General features: G+C 41.5%; 1 protein-coding gene and 1 long non-coding RNA gene across 3 annotated transcripts in view; one reads left to right on the top strand and one right to left on the bottom strand.

The window, feature by feature from the left end:
* Positions 1–8038: 8038 nt before the first annotated feature.
* LOC121537856 lies at positions 8039–9211 on the bottom strand. The gene is made up of 3 exons (XR_005995156.2): positions 8943–9211; positions 8202–8417; positions 8039–8080 (listed from the first exon to the last, which is right to left on the bottom strand). It is a non-coding gene; the product is annotated as an uncharacterized LOC121537856 (long non-coding RNA).
* Positions 9212–9343: 132 nt separating this feature from the next.
* stat6 (signal transducer and activator of transcription 6, interleukin-4 induced) overlaps positions 9344–19405 on the top strand; it is a 76978-nt gene continuing 66916 nt past the window's right edge. The window contains exons 1-2 of one of the 2 annotated variants that reach the window (XM_041845468.2): positions 9344–9626; positions 14222–14375. The gene's annotated coding sequence lies outside the window, so the exon portion shown is untranslated. The remainder of the gene's footprint in view (positions 9627–14221; positions 14376–19405) is intronic. The other variant, XM_041845467.2, reaches the window with a different exon arrangement.

The following is a 19405-nucleotide window of genomic DNA, read 5'->3' on the forward strand; positions in this document are numbered from 1 at the left end:
TGGACTCACTCTATGCGCAATGATAGTGTTTAACATGATTTTTGAATGACTACCTCATCTCTGTACCCCACACATACAATTATCTGTCAGGTCCCTCAGTCGAGCAGTGAATTTCAAACACACCGATTCAACCACAAAGACCAGGGGGGTTTTCCAATGCAAAGAAGGGCACATATTGGTAGATGGGTAAAGGGGGAAAAGAGCAGACATTGAATATCCCTTTGAGCATGGTGAAATTATGAATTACACTTTGGATGGTGTATCAATACACCCAGTCACTACAAAGATACAGGCGTCCTTCCTAACTCAGTTGCCGAAGAGGAAGGAAACCGCTCAGAGATTTCACCATGAGGCCAATGGTGACTTTAAAACAGTTACAGAGTTTAATGGCTGTGATGGAAGAAAACCGAGGATGGATCAACAACATTATAGTTACTCCACAACACTAACCTAAATGACAGAGTGAAAAAAAGGAAGCCTGTGCATAATAAATGTATTCCAAAACATGCATCCTGTTTGCAACAAGGCACTAAAGTAAAACTGCAAAAAATGTAGCAAGAAATTAACTTTATGTCCTGAATACAAAACGAACACAACAAATCAGTACCACTCTTCATATTTTCAAGCATGGTGGTGGCTGCATCATGTTATGGGTATGCTTGTCATCGGCAAGGACTAGGGAGTTTTTATATGATAAAAATAAACTGAATAGAGCTAAGCAGGCAAAATCCTAGGGAAAACCTGGTTCAGTCTGCTTTCCAACAGACACTGGGAGACAAATGAACCTTTCAGCAGGACAATAACCTGAAACACAAGGCCAAATATACACTGGAGTTGCTTACCAAGATGACATTGAATGTTCCTGAGTGGCCTAGTTACAGTTTTGAATTCGGCTTGAAAATCTATGGCAAGACTTGAAAATGGCTGTCTAGCAATGATCAACAACCTACTTGACAGAGGTTGAAGAATAAAAAATAAAAATAAAAAATATGTGCAAATATTGTACAATCCAGGTGTGCAAAGCTCTTAGAGACTTACCCAGAAAGACTCACAGCTGTAATCACTGCCAAAGGTGATTCTAACATCTATTGACTCAGGGGTGTTAATACTTATGTAAATGAGATAATTCTGTATTTCATTTTTAATACATTTGCAAAAAAATCTAAAAACATGTTATCACTTTGTCATTATGGGGTATTGTGTAGATGGGTTTAATCCATTTTGAATTCATGCTGTAACACAACAAAATGTGGAATAAGTAAAGGGGTATGAATACTTTCTGTAGGCACTGTAAATTGGAGAGAGGGGAGAACATGTGCAAAGGTGTGAGGCTCAGAAAGGTCAAATGTTATGTTTGATGATAAATGATGTGCTATGCCCCAAAACCCACCTAATGCTCAGCTCCATTCCCCCTGTCTACCCCTACCCCTACCCGCTTCAGTGGGTCTGCAGAGCAGTAGGCCCATGCCCTCAGCGCGCTCGCTGGACCGATAGGCCCCTGTAAGAAAGGATCCCTTTCAACCAGACTGACTCCAGATCCTGGCTACAACACTCCTACAGGCTATGGCAGGGAGAGAGGGAGCGGAGGGAGGGGAGGGAGGTAGCAGGAAAGCCAGATAGGAATCTGATAGCCTATCATTAACAGGATACATACATTTAAAAGATGACATGCTGAACTGTTGACCCCACTGGTGGTGATGTTTATAGGCAAGACTGTTATTGTTTTGTCTCAAACAGTATTTCAAACTGCCGCTTTTAGTTGCCATTTCAAAGTAAGTATTTGCTGTGAAGGATACATTCTGTAATGTGTTACGTCAACTATGATGACTCACTGATTTAGTATTGGAATTACAACAGGGAAATAACCATTAGTTAAGGCACTGTAGAAACCACAGGGACATTACCTAGTGAGGGGCTGTGTAGAGAGAGAGAGAAAGAGGTCCATCATTTGTTCTCTCTTTCATGCAAGATAGTATTACCTTTATCAATCAATACTATGGCTCTATTCTCTACCTTTCGTGTCACTGTTCAAGACCTGAGCGTGCAAAGCTGTCATCAAGGCAAAGGGTGGCTATTTGAAGAATCTCAAATATTGTTTAACACTTTTTTGGTTACTACATGATTCCATATGTGTTATTTCATAGTTTTGATGTCTTCACTATTATTCTACAATGTACAAAATAGTAAAAATAAAGACAAACCCTTGAATGAGTAGGTGTGTCCAAACTTTTGACTGGTTCTGTATAGGTCAAATATACACTAATTTATGCTCTACTTCACCAGACAGACAGACAGACAGACAGACAGACAGACAGAGACAGAGACAGAGACAGAGACAGAGAGAGAGAGAGAGAGAGAGAGAGAGAGAGAGAGAGAGAGTACATGTTTGTGTTTGTTAAAAGGGCCTGAATAAATAATGCTGTGTGTTTATTAAAACTTATCCAAGAAGCTTCATCCCTGCATACCTTAGTACAGCACCATGCAAACACACACATATACGCTCACACACAGACACAATCTGCACACACACACACACACACAAGCACACACAAGCAGCCTGTACACACAAACACAGAAAATAATGCAAAGGGAAACATATACAAACATCCTCTCAGTGACCACAGTGAAGCAGTTTTATTTATGTAGGAGAGTCCCCTATAACTCAATCAGTGATCTAAAATCAGCATTCCCTGTCCCAATACTAACCCAAGCCAGAAGAAGCCAACCAAGATAGGGCATAATGATCTAGAACCAGCCTTACAGCATGGTGGTTCTATACATGCACTCAGGGGCGGACTGGGACCAAAAAGCGTCCCTGGCATTTCTAACACGCCATCCAATTTATTTCCTTGAGGCCCCCACACCGACCCGTTTTGTCCCTGTAGGCCCCCATTATTAGCCAGATAATTATCATTTTGCGCAAAAAAAATAGTTAGACAGGCCCACTAGACAAAAAATGGACCAGCCCATCTGGCATTTGCCCGAAATGCCAGATGGCCAGTCCGCCCCTGTATGCACTGACCAGCCACATTGAGGGTTGGCTAGTGTTCATCTGAGGTGGAAATTCAGCAACCCTTGGAGGACAGAGGAAGTTGATAAAACGGCTTATTTATTGTTAAAAGAAAACCTAGGCCTACGCGTTTCAGCCTTCATCAGGGTTTTACTTTTACAAATTATATATGTCAAAATGGCCTCCTAGGGTTCAGGGAACAATCAACCATAATGGGAATAGAAAGCAAAACATGATTGGATTGGATAAATAAGTAACAGAAATCTGACCAATTGCTTTTTTCCATCAGAGACCACATTCGCCTCGTGCCCCTCCACGCTGCCTGTCTGCTGAGCGCAGTGAATGAAGAGGAATTTAAATTGGCACGGTCTAACTCCCCCCTCTTGTGGCATCCCTAAGGTCTCACATAATATTTGCACATTGCAACCGCAACATTTTGCCAACGGCAAGTTACAGCAAAGATACTGATAACTTTTGTATTTTATTTATTATTTTTGTAATTTTGCAGAAGTTCTTATCCAGAGCGACATACAGGAGCAATTAGGGTTACATGACTTGCTCAAGGACACATCGTCAGATTTTTCACCTAGTCGGCTTTGGGATTTGAATCAGCGACCTGATTGTCTCGGATTTACATTTAGTCTAGTCTATGAGACCAAGCTACTCAGTTGACTCCAGAGTGGCGCAGTGGTCTAAGGCACTGCATCGCTGTGCCACTAGAGATCCTGGTTTGAGTCCAGGCTCTGTCGCAGCCGGCCGCGACCGGGAGACCCATGGGCGGTGCACAATTGGTCCAGCGTCATCCAAGGTAGGGGAGGGTTTGGCCGGCAGGGATGTGGGTTCGTTTCCCACGGGGGGCCAGTATGAAGAAGAAAAAAATTTAAATAAAAAAAAAACATGTATGCATTCACTAACTGTAAGTCGTTCTGGATAAGAGCGTCTGCTAAATTACTAAAATGTAAATGTGTCCCCCAAATGTGGCCGCATGTCAACAGCACTGCCTGGGCGTGCCGGAGTCCTGATGATCGAGTCCCCTAAAACAAACACCTCTTTACTGGAAGTTATCATCTTAGTTAACAGTGTGTAATATAAGGCAATCCTTTCATCAGCCTGATGTCATAGACATGGGAAGATGTTTGGGGGTGGGGGTGGGGGACATTTCTCCCCGCGGCTGCAGCCGGCTATGTAAAAACTGTTGGTCGCTAAATCCGAAGAAATTAAGGACCTTGTAAAAACGGCTAGCCTGGAGCTCGTCTGAGCGGTCGGCTGTGAATGCCCTCACCCGCTAATACTTATTGCTGATTGTTAAGATTTAGCCTTATTAACCTTTCAAATTACATTATTTACATACCATAACGCCTTTCTTTGAGGGCCTAGTTATACTCTAACACAGGTGTGTTAGGAAACTCCTGGTTTACAAGCCACATCAGGCCTGCTAGTCACATTATGCTGGCTTGCAAAGTGATGTGTAATTCCTATTGAAATCCACACAGTTAGCATATCCAACAAGTGGAATTTTTAAATCAACCACAACCTGCATTTAGAATGACTGCCAGGGTAGGGGAGATTGAATACTGAGACTTCCTCAATCTTCAAAACTGGAACAACCATCCCAGTAACGAGTGCAATAAGTCCAACTACTAACAGATTAGATTAGTTTAGAAAAAATGTATGTTATTTATATTTGTGTAGCGTAATATTAATCAACCAATCAATATGCATGCAAAAATACAGATATTAAAACAAACAATTCTGAAAATCACCTTGCAATAGAGCATGCTGGAAAATATGATATATTGTATGGCTCTACAGTGGCTTGCGAAAGTATTCACCCCCCTTGGCATTTTTCCTATTTTGTTGCCTTACAAAAGGGAATTAAAATTGATTTTTGGGGGGTTTGTATCATTTGATTTACACATGCCTACCACTTTGAAGATGCAAAATATGTTTTATTGTGAAACAAACAAGAAATAAGAAAAATAAACAGAAAACTTGAGCATGCATAACTATTCACCCCCCGCAAAGTCAATACTTTGTAGAGCCACCTTTTGCAGCAATTACAGCTGCAAGTCTCTTGAAGTATATCTCTATAAGCTTGGCACATCTAGCCACTGGGGTTTTTGCCCATTCTTCAAGGCAAAACTGCTCCAGCTCCTTCAAGTTGGATGGGTTCCGCTGGTGTACAGCAATCTTTAAGTCATACCACAGATTCTCAATTGGATTGAGGTCTGGGCTTTGACTAGGCCATTCCAAGACATTTAAATGTTTCCCCTTAAACCACTCGAGTGTTGCTTTAGCAGTATGCTTAGGGTCATTGTACTGCTGGAAGGTGAACCTCCGTCCCAGTCTCAAATCTCTGGAAAACTGAAACAGGTTTCCCTCAAGAATTTCCCTGTATTTAGCCCTTCCTTTAATTCTGACCAGTTTCCCAGTCCCTGCCAATGAAAAACATCCCCACAGCATGATGCTGTCACCACCATGCTTCACTGTGGGGATGGTGTTCTCGGGGTGATGAGAGGTGTTGGGTTTGCGCCAGACATAGCATTTTCCTTGATGGCCAAAAAGCTCAATTTTAGTCACATCTGACCAGAGTACCTTCTTCCATATGTTTGGGGAGTCTCCCACATGCCTTTTGGCGAACACCAAACGTGTTTGCTTATTTTTTTCTTTAAGCAATGGCTTTTTTCTGGCCACTCTTCCGTAAAGCCCAGCTCTGTGGAGTGTACGGCTTAAAGTGGTCCTATAGAAAAATCATAAAACCCTTGTGTATATATACAGTGGGGGAAAAAAGTATTTCGTCAGCCACCAATTGTGCAAGTTCTCCCACTTAAAAAGATGAGAGAGGCCTGTAATTTTCATCATAGGTACACGTCAACTATGACAGACAAATTGAGGAAAAAAATGTTTTCTCCAGAAAATCACATACATACATACACACACAGTTCCAGTCAAAAGTTTGGACACACCTACTCATTCAAGGGTTTTTCTTTATTTTCTACATTGTAGAATAATAGTGAAGACATAAACTATGAAATAACACATATGGAATCATGTAGTAACCAAAAAAAGTGTTAAACAAATCAAAATATATTTTATATTTGAGATTCTTCAAATAGCCACCCTTTGCCTTGATGACAGCTTTGCACACTCTTGGTTCTCTCAACCAGCTTCACCTGGAATGCTTTTCCAACAGTCTTGAAGGAGTTCCCACATATGCTGAGCACTTGTTGGCTGCTTTTCCTTCAGTCTGCCGTCCGACTCATCCCAAACCATCTCAGTTGGGTTGAGGTCGGGGGATTGTGGAGGCCAGGTCATCTGATTCGGCACTCCATCACTCTCCTTCTTGGTAAAATAGCCCTTACACCGCCTGGAGGTGTGTTGGTTCATTGTCCTGTTGAAAAACAAATGATAGTCCCACTAAGCCCAAACCAGATGGGATGGCGTATCGCTGCAGAATGCTGTGGTAGCCAGGCTGGTTAAGTGTGCCTTGAATTCTAAATAAATCACAGACAGTGTATCCAGCAAAGCACCCCCACACCATAACACCTCCTCCTCCATGCTTTACGATTGGAACTACACATGCGGAGATCATCCGTTCAGCCTCACACAAAGACACAGCGGTTGGAACCCAAAATCTCAAATTTGGACTCCAGACCAAAGGACAAATTTCCACCTGTCTAATGTCCATTGCTCGTGTTTCTTGGCCCAAGCAGGTCTCTTCTTCTTATTGGTGTCCTTTAGTAGTGGTTTCTTTGCAGCAATTCGACCATGAAGGCCTGATTCACACAGTCCCCTCTGAACGGTTGATGTTGAGATGTGTCTGTGACTTGAACTCTGTGAAGCATTTATTGGGGCTGCAATTTCTGAGGCTGGTAACTCTATTGAACTTATCCACTGCAGCAGAGGTAACTCTGGGTCTTCCATTCCTGTGGCGGTCCTCATGAGAGCCAGTTTCATCATAGCTCTTGATGTTCTTTGCGACTGCACTTGAAGAAACTTTCAAAGTTCTTGAAATGTTCTGTATTGACTGACCTTCATGTCTTAAAATAATGATGGACTGTCATTTCTCTTTGCTTATTTGAGCTGTTCTTGCCATAATATGGACTTGGTCTTTTACCAAATAGGGCTATCTTCTGTATACTACCCTACCTTGTCACAACACAACTGATTGGCTCAAATGCATTAAGGAAAGAAATTCCACAAATTAACTTTTAAGAAGGCACACCTGTTAATTGAAATGCGTTCCAGGTGACTACTTCATAAAGCTGGTTGAGAGAATGCCAAGGGTGTGCAAAGCTGTCATCAAGGCAAAGGGTGGCTACTTCGAAGAATCTCAAATATAGGAAGGATTACTTTTATACTATTCCAGGTATTCCTTAAAGAGGTAGGGTTTCAAGTGTCTCCGGAAGGTGGTCAGTGACTCCGCTGTCCTGGCGTCGTGGGGGAGCTTGTTCCACCATTGGGGTGCCAGAGCAGCGAATAGCTTTGACTGGGCCCTCGTTTGGGTGTAGGGTCTGATCAGAGCCTGAAGGTAAGGAGGTGCCGTTCCCCTCACAGCTCCGTAGGCAAGCACCATGGTCTTGTAGTAGATGCAAGCCTCAACTGGAAGCCAGTGGAGTGTGCGGAGTAGCGGGGTGACATGAGAGAACTTGGGAAGGTTGAACACCAGACGGGCTGCAGCGTTCTGGATAAGTTGTAGGGGTTTAATGGCACAGGCAGGGAGCCCAGCCAACAGCAAGTTGCAGTAATCCAGACGGGAGATGACAAGTGCCTGGATTAGGACCTGTGCTGCTTTCTGCATAAGGTAGGGTCGTACTCTGCAAATGTTGTAGAGCATGAACCTGCAGGATCGGGTCACCGCTTTGATGTGTTGTCCAGGGTCACGCCAATGTTCTTTGCACTCTGGGAGGAGGACACAATGGAGTTGTCAACCGTGAAGGCGAGATCATGGAGCGGGCAGTCCTTCCCCGGGAGGAAGAGCAGCTCCGTCTTGCAGAGGTTCAGCTTGAGGTGGTGATCCGACATCCACACTGATATGTCTGCCAGACATGCAGAGATGCGATTCGCCACCTGGTTATCAGAAGGGGGTAAGATCAGATGTGATCAGTCGATGCAGGTACAACTACCATTCCCTAAGGTGTTAATGTCCGTTAATGAGAATGTAATAACAATGTCCCAGTGATGTGTATACCTGTCTGTTTAGGCTGGCTGAGTGCAGAGGACGATGGTCACTAGACTGGGCTGGGGAAGACACTGAGCTGCCACCCTCACTAGGAGTGAAGGAGAGGGAGATTATCATCTGTGACATGTGTATGTAATATGATGCAGAGACATGTTGTAAGCTTGTGTGTGTAAACTTGTAATATGTCCTGTCCAGTTGGTCTGGAATCAGCTCAGGTATCTGCCACTATAAAGATATAACACAGAGACAGACACACAAATTATAATTTAGCTATACCTCATAAGATTGTGTCATGACATCATGTGTTGCCCCACACACACACACACACACACACACACACACCCACACACAGATGGCTTCAACCTAACAAGCTTAGGAAACATCATTCCGTGGGTTAACATTAGCCCTGTTGTTTGCTTTATAGCTAGCGACCTAGGTTAGCTAGAAAAGCGAGGTGGTCTGGTCAGTATTTAAAACAGCTCGCCAAGCTAACTCAACAACACGATTTATGATAGACTTGAGTTTCGCTTGGCTAGCTGGCTAACGTCGTTAGTGAGAGAGAGCTAGCTAGCCACAATGGAGTCGAATTGAATGTCATCTATCTAGCTACCAGTAACTAGTTAGTTTAAGTAGCTGCTCTTATCATATAGCTCGTTAACTAGCTAGCTAGCAACACCAACGAATTACAATGCTGAACCAACTAAAACAATTAATTTTAGCAGCACGCGATCACAACATCAGACTTCTTACCTTCCATTCCGTCTCCTGACAAGAGTCCAGGACTACACGAGTCATTCAACATTCCATAGCAGTATGCGCTGTAGCTACACATTGTGCCCGCCTATCCTCTCCCCCTCCCTCCATTTCTACACAACAATCTTCCAAATAAGTTTGAAATGGAGTTTGCACTGAAATGTCCACTTAAAATCGTCCACTTTTCCCCTTAGTAATCGGCGCTTCCGGTTCTCATGCATGAGCGGTTCGATTCTTCCAATAATCACTCTATTGCGCCATTGCCTTAACAGTTGTTAGTTGAATAGTACATGTTGCAATCTAGGCATAGATACCTATAACAATCTCCCAAAGAAGATTGCACTGAAGTGTGCGCTGAACATTTCCCTAGAAGTCGGTACTTCCGCTTCTCGTTCCATGAGCAGTTCGACTCTTCCGAATAATCACTCTATTGCCGCATTGCCTATTAGTTGTTAGTTGAATATTACATTTTACAGTCGAGGTATAGAGACGTATAACGGCTTATGACTGTACATGGATTGTCGTAAAAACTGTAGTCCTACAGCAGTTTATTTTGTTTACATTTATTCAACTGTCTTCACAGAAGGGAGAGAAGACTGGAGAGAAGAAACAGAAAGGAAGAGGATTATGCCGCAAATCTTTTAAAATGTTTATAACGGACTTTTATTGAGTTCGTGGACGGTAAGTTATTCATATAAAACATATATCTCATATTGGTGAGAAATTATGGACAAATATCTTTTTTTTTCTTGAGACAGACGATCGATTTGATCAAACTTCCACTTTAGTTGTAAGCATTTTGAAACCAGGGGTTAGTGCGCAATCGAAAGTGGTTTCCTCACTTAAAGTTAACCCCAATTCGTCAACAATTTGTTTGATCATAGAATATTTAATTTGAATACAACAACCACCACCAACCTGTCATACAACTACTGTGCGTCAACATGCCTAAGCAGATCCACATACTTCAGGTTACCACAAGAAACACAGAGATGCGTATAAATGATGTGTAGGCCTTCCTTACGCTACTCTGTTTATGTCTTTATGTTTTATCAGCCTATATAATGCTAAAAATTATTTTTTTTAAACTCTGACAGGTAACTGAATAACTGTGTGTACAGGATTGAAGTTATACAACATTGACAGTTAGTCTATGCCAAACATGGTTGATAATGAAAGTGTTACGTATCATGGTTAGGCCTGTGACCGTATTCATAGAGCTTCACATTATAGTAATGCGGATCTAGGATCAGGTCGCCCCTGTCCATGTATTCTTATTTATGATCAAACTGATCCTAGATCCGCACACCTATTACGAAACGCTTTATGAATATAGGCTCTGATTTTGACACGTTTCTAGGAACTCAAGACATCATAGTTTGAGTCACTTCCATCAGCATCACTTCCCTGTCCTCTATATTGCTTTAACCTATCACAGATGACCTATCACAGATGGGTATTGACTCCAATAAATAGTGTCTTCGAACTGACCAAATGTCCCTTGTGACTCAGTTGGTAAGAGCGTGGCGTTAGCAACACAAAGTTTGAGGGTTCAATCCCTGCAGGGATCACAACATACTCATGCAAAAATGTATTCACTCTGTCCTGTCGGTGGCTTGAGATCAAAGCGTCTGCTAAGTGGCATACAGTGCATTCGGAAAATATTCAGACCCCTCGACTTTTCCCACATTTTGTTACGCTACAGCATTATTCTGAAACAGATTAAAAAAATTAAAAAATACTCATCAATCTACAAACAGTACACCATAATGACAAAGTGAAAACAGGTTTTTATTTTATTTTATTACATAAGTGGTCAGACCCTTTGCTATGAGACTCGAAATTGCGCTCAGGTGCATCCGGTTTCCATTGATCATCCTTGAGATGTTTCAACAACTTGATTGGAGTCCACCTGTGGTAAATTCAATTGATTGGACATGATTTGGAAAGGCACACACCTGTCTATATAAGGTCCCACAGTTGACAGTGCATGTCAGAGCTATATTAGGAATTGTCCGTAGAGCTCAGAGACAGGATTGTGTTGAGGCACAGATCTGGGGAAGGGTACCAAAACATTTCTGCAGCATTGAGGGATCCAAGAACACAGTGGCCTCCATCATTCTTAAATGGAAGAAGTTTGGAACCACCAAGACTCTTCCTAGAGCTGGCCACCCGGCCAAACTGAGCAATCGGGGGAGAAGGGCCTTGGTCAGGGAGGTGACCAAGAACCCGATGGTCGCGCTGACAGAGCTCCAGAGTTCCTCTGTGGAGATGGGAGAACCTTCCAGAAGGACAACCATCTCTGCAGCACTCTACCAATCAGGCCTTTACGGTAGAGTGGCCAGACGCAAGCCACTCCTCAGTAAAAGGCACATGACAGCCCGCTTGGAGTTTGCCAAAAGGCACCTAAAGGACTCTCAGATCATGAGAAACAAGATTCTCTGGTCTGATGAAACCAAGATTGAAAGCTTTGGCCTGAATGCCAAGCATCACGTCTGGAGGAAACCTGGCACCATCCCTACAGTGAAGCATGGTGGTGGCAGCATCATGCTGTGGGGATGTTTTTCAGTGTCATGGACTGGGAGACTAGTCAGGATCGAGGGAAAGATGAACGGCGCAAAGTACAGAGAGATCCTTGATGAAAACCTGCACCAGAGCGCTCAGGACCTCAGACTGGGGACGAAGGTTCACCTTCCAACAGGACAACGACCCTACGCACACAGCCAAGACAACACAGGAGTGGCTTCGGGACAAGTCTCTGAATGTCCTTTGAGTGGCCCAGCCAGAGCACAGACTTGAACCCGATCTAACATCTCTGGAGAGACCTGAAAATAGCTGTGCAGCGACGCTCCTCATCCAACCTGACAGAGCTTTAGAGGATCTGCAGAGAAGAAGGGAATAACTCCCCAAATACAGGTGTGCCAAGCTTGTAGCATCATACCCAAGAAGACTCAAGGCTGTAATCGCTGCCAAAGGTGCTTTAACAAAGTACTAAGTAAAGGGTCTGAATACTTATGTAAATGTCATATTTCAGTTTTTTATTTGTAATACATTTGCACACATTTATAAAAACCAGTTTTTGCTTTGTCATTATGGGGTATTGTGTGTAGATTAATGAGGGGAAAACAATTTAATCAATCTTAGAATAAGGCTGTAACGTAACAAAGTGGAAAAAGTCAAGGGTTCTGAATACTTTCCGAATGCACTGTATATAGTATACCTTATAATGATCTCATAGGATGTAGCAAACACAAATGTTATAGCCATGTTGGTTTGTTTGAGTACCTAACTATGATCGAGCACATTGCATTCTTGCATACAGTGAGGGGAAAAAAGTATTTGATCCTCTGCTGATTTTGTATGTTTGCCCACTGACAAAGACATGATTAGTCTATAATTTTAATGGTAGGTTTATTTGAACAGTGAGAGACAGAATAACAACAAAAAAATCCAGAAAAACGCATGTCAAAAATGTTATAAATTGATTTGCATTTTAATGAGGGAAATAAGTATTTGACCCCTCTGCAAAACATGACTTAGTACTTGGTGGCAAAACCCTTTTTGGCAATCACAGAGGTCAGACGTTTCTTGTAGTTGGCCACCAGGTTTGCACACATCTCAGGAGGGATTTTGTTCCACTCCTCTTTGCAGAACTTCTCCAAGTCATTAAGGTTTCGAGGCTGATGTTTGGCAACTCGAATCTTCAGCTCCCTCCACAGATTTTCTATGGGATGAAGGTCTGGAGACTGGCTAGGCCACTCCAGGACCTTAATGTGCTTCTTCTTGAGCCACTCCTTTGTTGCCTTGGCCGTGTGTTTGGGTCATTGTCATGCTGGAATACCCATCCACGACCCATTTTCAATGCCCTGGCTGAGGGAAGGAGGTTCTCACCCAAGATTTGACGGTACATGGCCCCGTCCATCGTCCCTTTGATGCGGTGAAGTTGTCCTGTCCCCTTAGCAGAAAAACACCCCCAAAGCATAATGTTTCCACCTCCATGTTTGACGGTGGGGATGGTGTTCTTGGGGTCATAGGCAGCATTCCTCCTCCTCCAAACACGTTGAGTTGATGCCAAAGAGCTCGATTTTGGTCTCATCTGACCACAACACTTTCACCCAGTTCTCCTCTGAATCATTCAGATATTCATTGGCAAACTTCAGACGGCCCTGTATATGTGCTTTCTTGAGCAGGGGGACCTTGCGGGCGCTGCAGGATTTCAGTCCTTCACGGCGTAGTGTGTTACCAATTGTTTTCTTGGTGACTATGGTCCCAGCTGCCTTGAGATCATTGACAAGATCCTCCCGTGTAGTTCTGGGTTGATTCCTCACCGTTCTCATGATCATTGCAACTCCACCAGGTGAGATCTTGCATGGAGCCCCAGGCCGAGGGAGATTGACAGGTCTTTTGTGTTTCTTCCATTTGCGAATAATCGCACCAACTGTTGTCACCTTCTCACCAAGCTACTTGGCGATGGTCTTGTAGCCCATTCCAGCCTTGTGTAGGTCTACAATCTTGTCCCTGACATCCTTGGAGAGCTCTTTGGTCTTGGCCATGGTGGAGAGTTTGGAATCTGATTGACTGATTGCTTCTGTGGACAGGTGTCTTTTATACAGGTAACAAGCTGAGATTAGGAGCACTCCCTTTACGAGTGTGCTCCTAATCTCAGGTCAAATACTTATTTCCCTAATTAAAATGCAAATCAATTTATAACATTTTTGACGTGCGTTTTTCTGAATTTTGTTGTTGTTATTCTGTCTCTCACTGTTCAAATAAACCTACCATTAAAATTATAGACTGATAATTTCTTTGTCAGTGGGCAAATGTACAAAATCAGCAGGGGATCAAATACTTTTTTCCCTCACTGTACATACTCATTGCCCAAGAATATGTATAGTGATGCTTGATGCAGTTCAGACAGGAAAACCTGTTTTTCCTGCTGTGAGAGGTAATGTTAACAAAGCTCTGTGTGCATCTGTCACATTCAATTATTAAATAGTCTGTAGAAGCAGATCTCATCAGGCCTTTCAGTTATTATTCACCTGTAAACTGAGTGTTAATGTAACCTACCTCCTCCCAAGAGCACAGCAGACAGGGAAGAGGTAAGGGGAAGCAGGGGATTATTGTTAGGGGGGAACAGGAAGTGTGCAACATTAATATGGGCACTTACACCAACAAATGAAATACAGTACACTGCAATATCAGGAAACTATACAAGATTTTGTGTAATTAAATCAAATTCAATTAAACACTTGGTAGACTAACTGTTTACTCCATAGGACTGAAGAACAGGGGGTTCCCCAACACTGGACAGGGTGAGAGTGACCCCATAGAGCTGCTACCCAGGTGCTGCAGCTTCCTCTCCTGAAGTCTTCAGAAAGGGCGTCGTCTTGTCTTAGCGCTGGTCAGTGAGTCAACAAGCGCAGTAAAAAGGTACGCTTGGATTAGCTTGATGATATGTTTTTAATCATTCCTGCATGGTGATGCCAAAGACAAATATCTATCCTTGGATGGAGAATAGTCTATTCTTGTTGAAATCAAATAAAATTGTGTTTGTCACATGCGTGCTTACGAGCCCTTCCCAACAATGCAGAGTAAAAAACAAAAAAACAAAAATTGTAAGACAAGATAAATAAAGTACACAAGAATGAAGCTATATATAGGGAGTACCAGTACCAGAACAAAGTACATGAAGGCAGGGTGAAGTGACTAGGCATCAGGATAGATAATAATACGGTATTTGAGGTAGATATGTACATGAAGGCAGGGTAAAGTGACTAGGCATCAGGAAGAATAATAATAAGGTAGGATAATAATAAGGTATTTGAGGTAGATATGTACATGAAGGCAGGGTAAAGTGACTAGGCATCAGGATAGATAATAATAATAAGGTATTTGAAGTAGATATGTACATGAAGGCAGGATAAAGTGACTAGGCATCAGGATAGATAATAATACGGTATTTGAGGTAGATATGTACATGAAGGCAGGGTAAAGTGACTAGGCATCAGGATAGATAATAATAAGGTATTTGAGGTAGATATGTACATGAAGGCAGGGTAAAGTGACTAGGCATCAGGATATATAATAATAAGGTATTTGAGGTAGATATGTACATGAAGGCAGGGTAAAGTGACTAGGCATCAGGATAGATAATAATAATACGGTATTTGAGGTAGATATGTACATGAAGGCAGGGTAAAGTGACTAGGCATCAGGATAGATAATAATAAGGTATTTGAGGTAGATATGTACATGAAGGCAGGGTAAAGTGACTAGGCATCAGGATATATAATAATAAGGTATTTGAGGTAGATATGTACATGAAGGCAGGGTAAAGTGACTAGGCATCAGGATAGATAATAATAATAGGTATTTGAGGTAGATATGTACATGAAGGCAGGGTAAAGTGACTAGGCATCAGGATAGATAATAATAAGGTATTTGAGGTAGATATGTACATGAAGGCAGGGTAAAGTGACTAGGCATCAGGATAGATAATAATAAGGTATTTGAGGTAGGTATGTACATGAAGGCAGGGTAAAGTGACTAGGCATCAGGATAGAATAGTAATAAGGTATTTGAGGTAGATATGTACATGAAGGCAGGGTAAAGTGACTAGGCATCAGGATAGAATAATAATAAGGTGTTTGAGGTAGATATGTACATGAAGGCAGGGTAAAGTGACTAGGCATCAGGATAGATAATAATAAGGTATTTGAGGTAGATATGTACATGAAGGCAGGGTAAAGTGACGAGGCATCAGGATAGATAATAATAAGGTATTTGTGGTAGATATGTACATGAAGGCAGGGTAAAGTGACTAGGCATCAGGAAGGATAATAATAAGGTATTTGAGGTAGATATGTACATGAAGGCAGGGTAAAGTGACTAGGCATCAGGATGGATAATAATAAGGTATTTGTGGTAGATATGTACATGAAGGCAGGGTAAAGTGACTAGGCATCAGGAAGGATAATAATAAGGTATTTGAGGTAGATATGTACATGAAGGCAGGGTAAAGTGACTAGGCATCAGGATAGATAGTAATAAGGTATTTGAGGTAGATATGTACATGAAGGCAGGGTAAAGTGACTAAGCATCAGGATAGATAATAATACGGTATTTGAGGTAGATATGTACATGAAGGCAGGGTAAAGTGACTAGGCATCAGGACGGATAATAATAAGGTATTTGAGGTAGATATGTACATGAAGGCTGGGTGAAGTGACTAGGCATCAGGATAGATAATAATAATAAGGTATTTGAGGTAGATATGTACATGAAGGCAGGATAAAGTGACTAGGCATCAGGATAGATAATAATAAGGTATTTGTGGTAGATATGTACATGAAGGCAGGGTAAAGTGACTAGGCATCAGGAAGGATAATAATAAGGTATTTGAGGTAGATATGTACATGAAGGCATGGTAAAGTGACTAGGCATCAGGATAGAGAGTAATAAGGTATTTGAGGTAGATATGTACATGAAGGCAGGGTAAAGTGACTAGGCATCAGGAAGGATAATAATACGGTATTTGAGGTAGATATGTACATGAAGGCAGGGTAAAGTGACTAGGCATCAGGATAGATAGTAATAAGGTATTTGAGGTAGATATGTACATGAAGGCAGGGTAACGTGACTAGGCATCAGGATAGATAATAATAATAAGGTATTTGAGGTAGATATGTACATGAAGGCAGGGTAAAGTGACTAGGCATCAGGATAGATAATAATAAGGTATTTGAGGTAGATATGTACATGAAGGCAGGGTAAAGTGACTAGGCATCAGGACGGATAATAATAAGGTATTTGAGGTAGATATGTACATGAAGGCAGGGTAAAGTGACTAGGCATCAGGATAGATAATAATAAGGTATTTGAGGTAGATATGTAAATGAAGGCAGGGTAAAGTGACTAGGCATCAGGACGGATAATAATAAGGTATTTGAGGTAGATATGTACATGAAGGCAGGATAAAGTGACTAGGCATCAGGATAGATAATAATAAGGTATTTGAGGTAGATATGTACATGAAGGCAGGGTAAAGTGACTAGGCATCAGGATAGATAATAATAAGGTATTTGAGGTAGATATGTACATGAAGGCAGGGTAAAGTGACTAGGCATCAGGATAGATAATAATAAGGTATTTGAGGTAGATATGTACATGAAGGCTGGGTAAAGTGACTAGGCATCAGGATGGATAATAATAAGGTATTTGAGGTAGATATGTACATGAAGGCAGGGTAAAGTGACTAGGCATCAGGATAGATAATAATAAGGTATTTGTGGTAGATATGTACATGAAGGCAGGGTAAAGTGACTAGGCATCAGGAAGGATAATAATAAGGTATTTGAGGTAGATATGTACATGAAGGCAGGATAAAGTGACTAGGCATCAGGATAGATAATAATAAGGTATTTGAGGTAGATATGTATATGAAGGCAGGGTAAAGTGACTAGGCATCAGGAAGGATAATAATAAGGTATTTGAGGTAGATATGTACATGAAGGCAGGGTAAAGTGACTAGGCATCAGGATAGATAATATTAAGGTATTTGAGGTAGATATGTACATGAAGGCAGGGTAAAGTGACTAGGCATCAGGAAGGATAATAATAAGGTATTTGAGGTAGATATGTACATGAAGGCAGGGTAAAGTGACTAGGCATCAGGATAGATAATAATAAGGTATTTGAGGTAGATATGTACATGAAGGCAGGGTAAAGTGACTAGGCATCAGGACGGATAATAATAAGGTATTTGAGGTAGATATGTACATGAAGGCAGGATAAAGTGACTAGGCATCAGGATAGATAGTAATAAGGTATTTGAGGTAGATATGTACATGAAGGCAGGGTAAAGTGACTAAGCATCAGGATAGATAATAATACGGTATTTGAGGTAGATATGTACATGAAGGCAGGGTAAAGTGACTAGGCATCAGGACAGATAATAATAAGGTATTTGAGGTAGATATGTACATGAAGGCTGGGTGAAGTGACTAGGCATCAGGATAGATAATAATAATAAGGTATTTGAGGTAGATATGTACATGAAGGCAGGATAAAGTGACTAGGCATCAGGATAGATAATAATAAGGTATTTGTGGTAGATATGTACATGAAGGCAGGGTAAAGTGACTAGGCATCAGGAAGGATAATAATAAGGTATTTGAGGTAGATATGTACATGAAGGCATGGTAAAGTGACTAGGCATCAGGATAGAGAGTAATAAGGTATTTGAGGTAGATATGTACATGAAGGCAGGGTAAAGTGACTAGGCATCAGGAAGGATAATAATACGGTATTTGAGGTAGATATGTACATGAAGGCAGGGTAAAGTGACTAGGCATCAGGATAGATAGTAATAAGGTATTTGAGGTAGATATGTACATGAAGGCAGGGTAACGTGACTAGGCATCAGGATAGATAATAATAATAAGGTATTTGAGGTAGATATGTACATGAAGGCAGGGTAAAGTGACTAGGCATCAGGATAGATAATAATAAGGTATTTGAGGTAGATATGTACATGAAGGCAGGGTAAAGTGACTAGGCATCAGGACGGATAATAATAAGGTATTTGAGGTAGATATGTACATGAAGGCAGGGTAAAGTGACTAGGCATCAGGATAGATAATAATAAGGTATTTGAGGTAGATATGTAAATGAAGGCAGGGTAAAGTGACTAGGCATCAGGACGGATAATAATAAGGTATTTGAGGTAGATATGTACATGAAGGCAGGATAAAGTGACTAGGCATCAGGATAGATAATAATAAGGTATTTGAGGTAGATATGTACATGAAGGCAGGGTAAAGTGACTAGGCATCAGGATAGATAATAATAAGGTATTTGAGGTAGATATGTACATGAAGGCAGGGTAAAGTGACTAGGCATCAGGATAGATAATAATAAGGTATTTGAGGTAGATATGTACATGAAGGCTGGGTAAAGTGACTAGGCATCAGGATGGAATAATAAGGTATTTGAGGTAGATATGTACATGAAGGCAGGGTAAAGTGACTAGGCATCAGGATAGATAATAATAAGGTATTTGTGGTAGATATGTACATGAAGGCAGGGTAAAGTGACTAGGCATCAGGAAGGATAATAATAAGGTATTTGAGGTAGATATGTACATGAAGGCAGGATAAAGTGACTAGGCATCAGGATAGATAATAATAAGGTATTTGAGGTAGATATGTATATGAAGGCAGGGTAAAGTGACTAGGCATCAGGAAGGATAATAATAAGGTATTTGAGGTAGATATGTACATGAAGGCAGGGTAAAGTGACTAGGCATCAGGATAGATAATATTAAGGTATTTGAGGTAGATATGTACATGAAGGCAGGGTAAAGTGACTAGGCATCAGGAAGGATAATAATAAGGTATTTGAGGTAGATATGTACATGAAGGCAGGGTAAAGTGACTAGGCATCAGGATAGATAATAATAA

Source organism: Coregonus clupeaformis, chromosome 24 (assembly GCF_020615455.1).
Source record: "Coregonus clupeaformis isolate EN_2021a chromosome 24, ASM2061545v1, whole genome shotgun sequence".
NCBI lineage: Eukaryota > Metazoa > Chordata > Actinopteri > Salmoniformes > Salmonidae > Coregonus > Coregonus clupeaformis.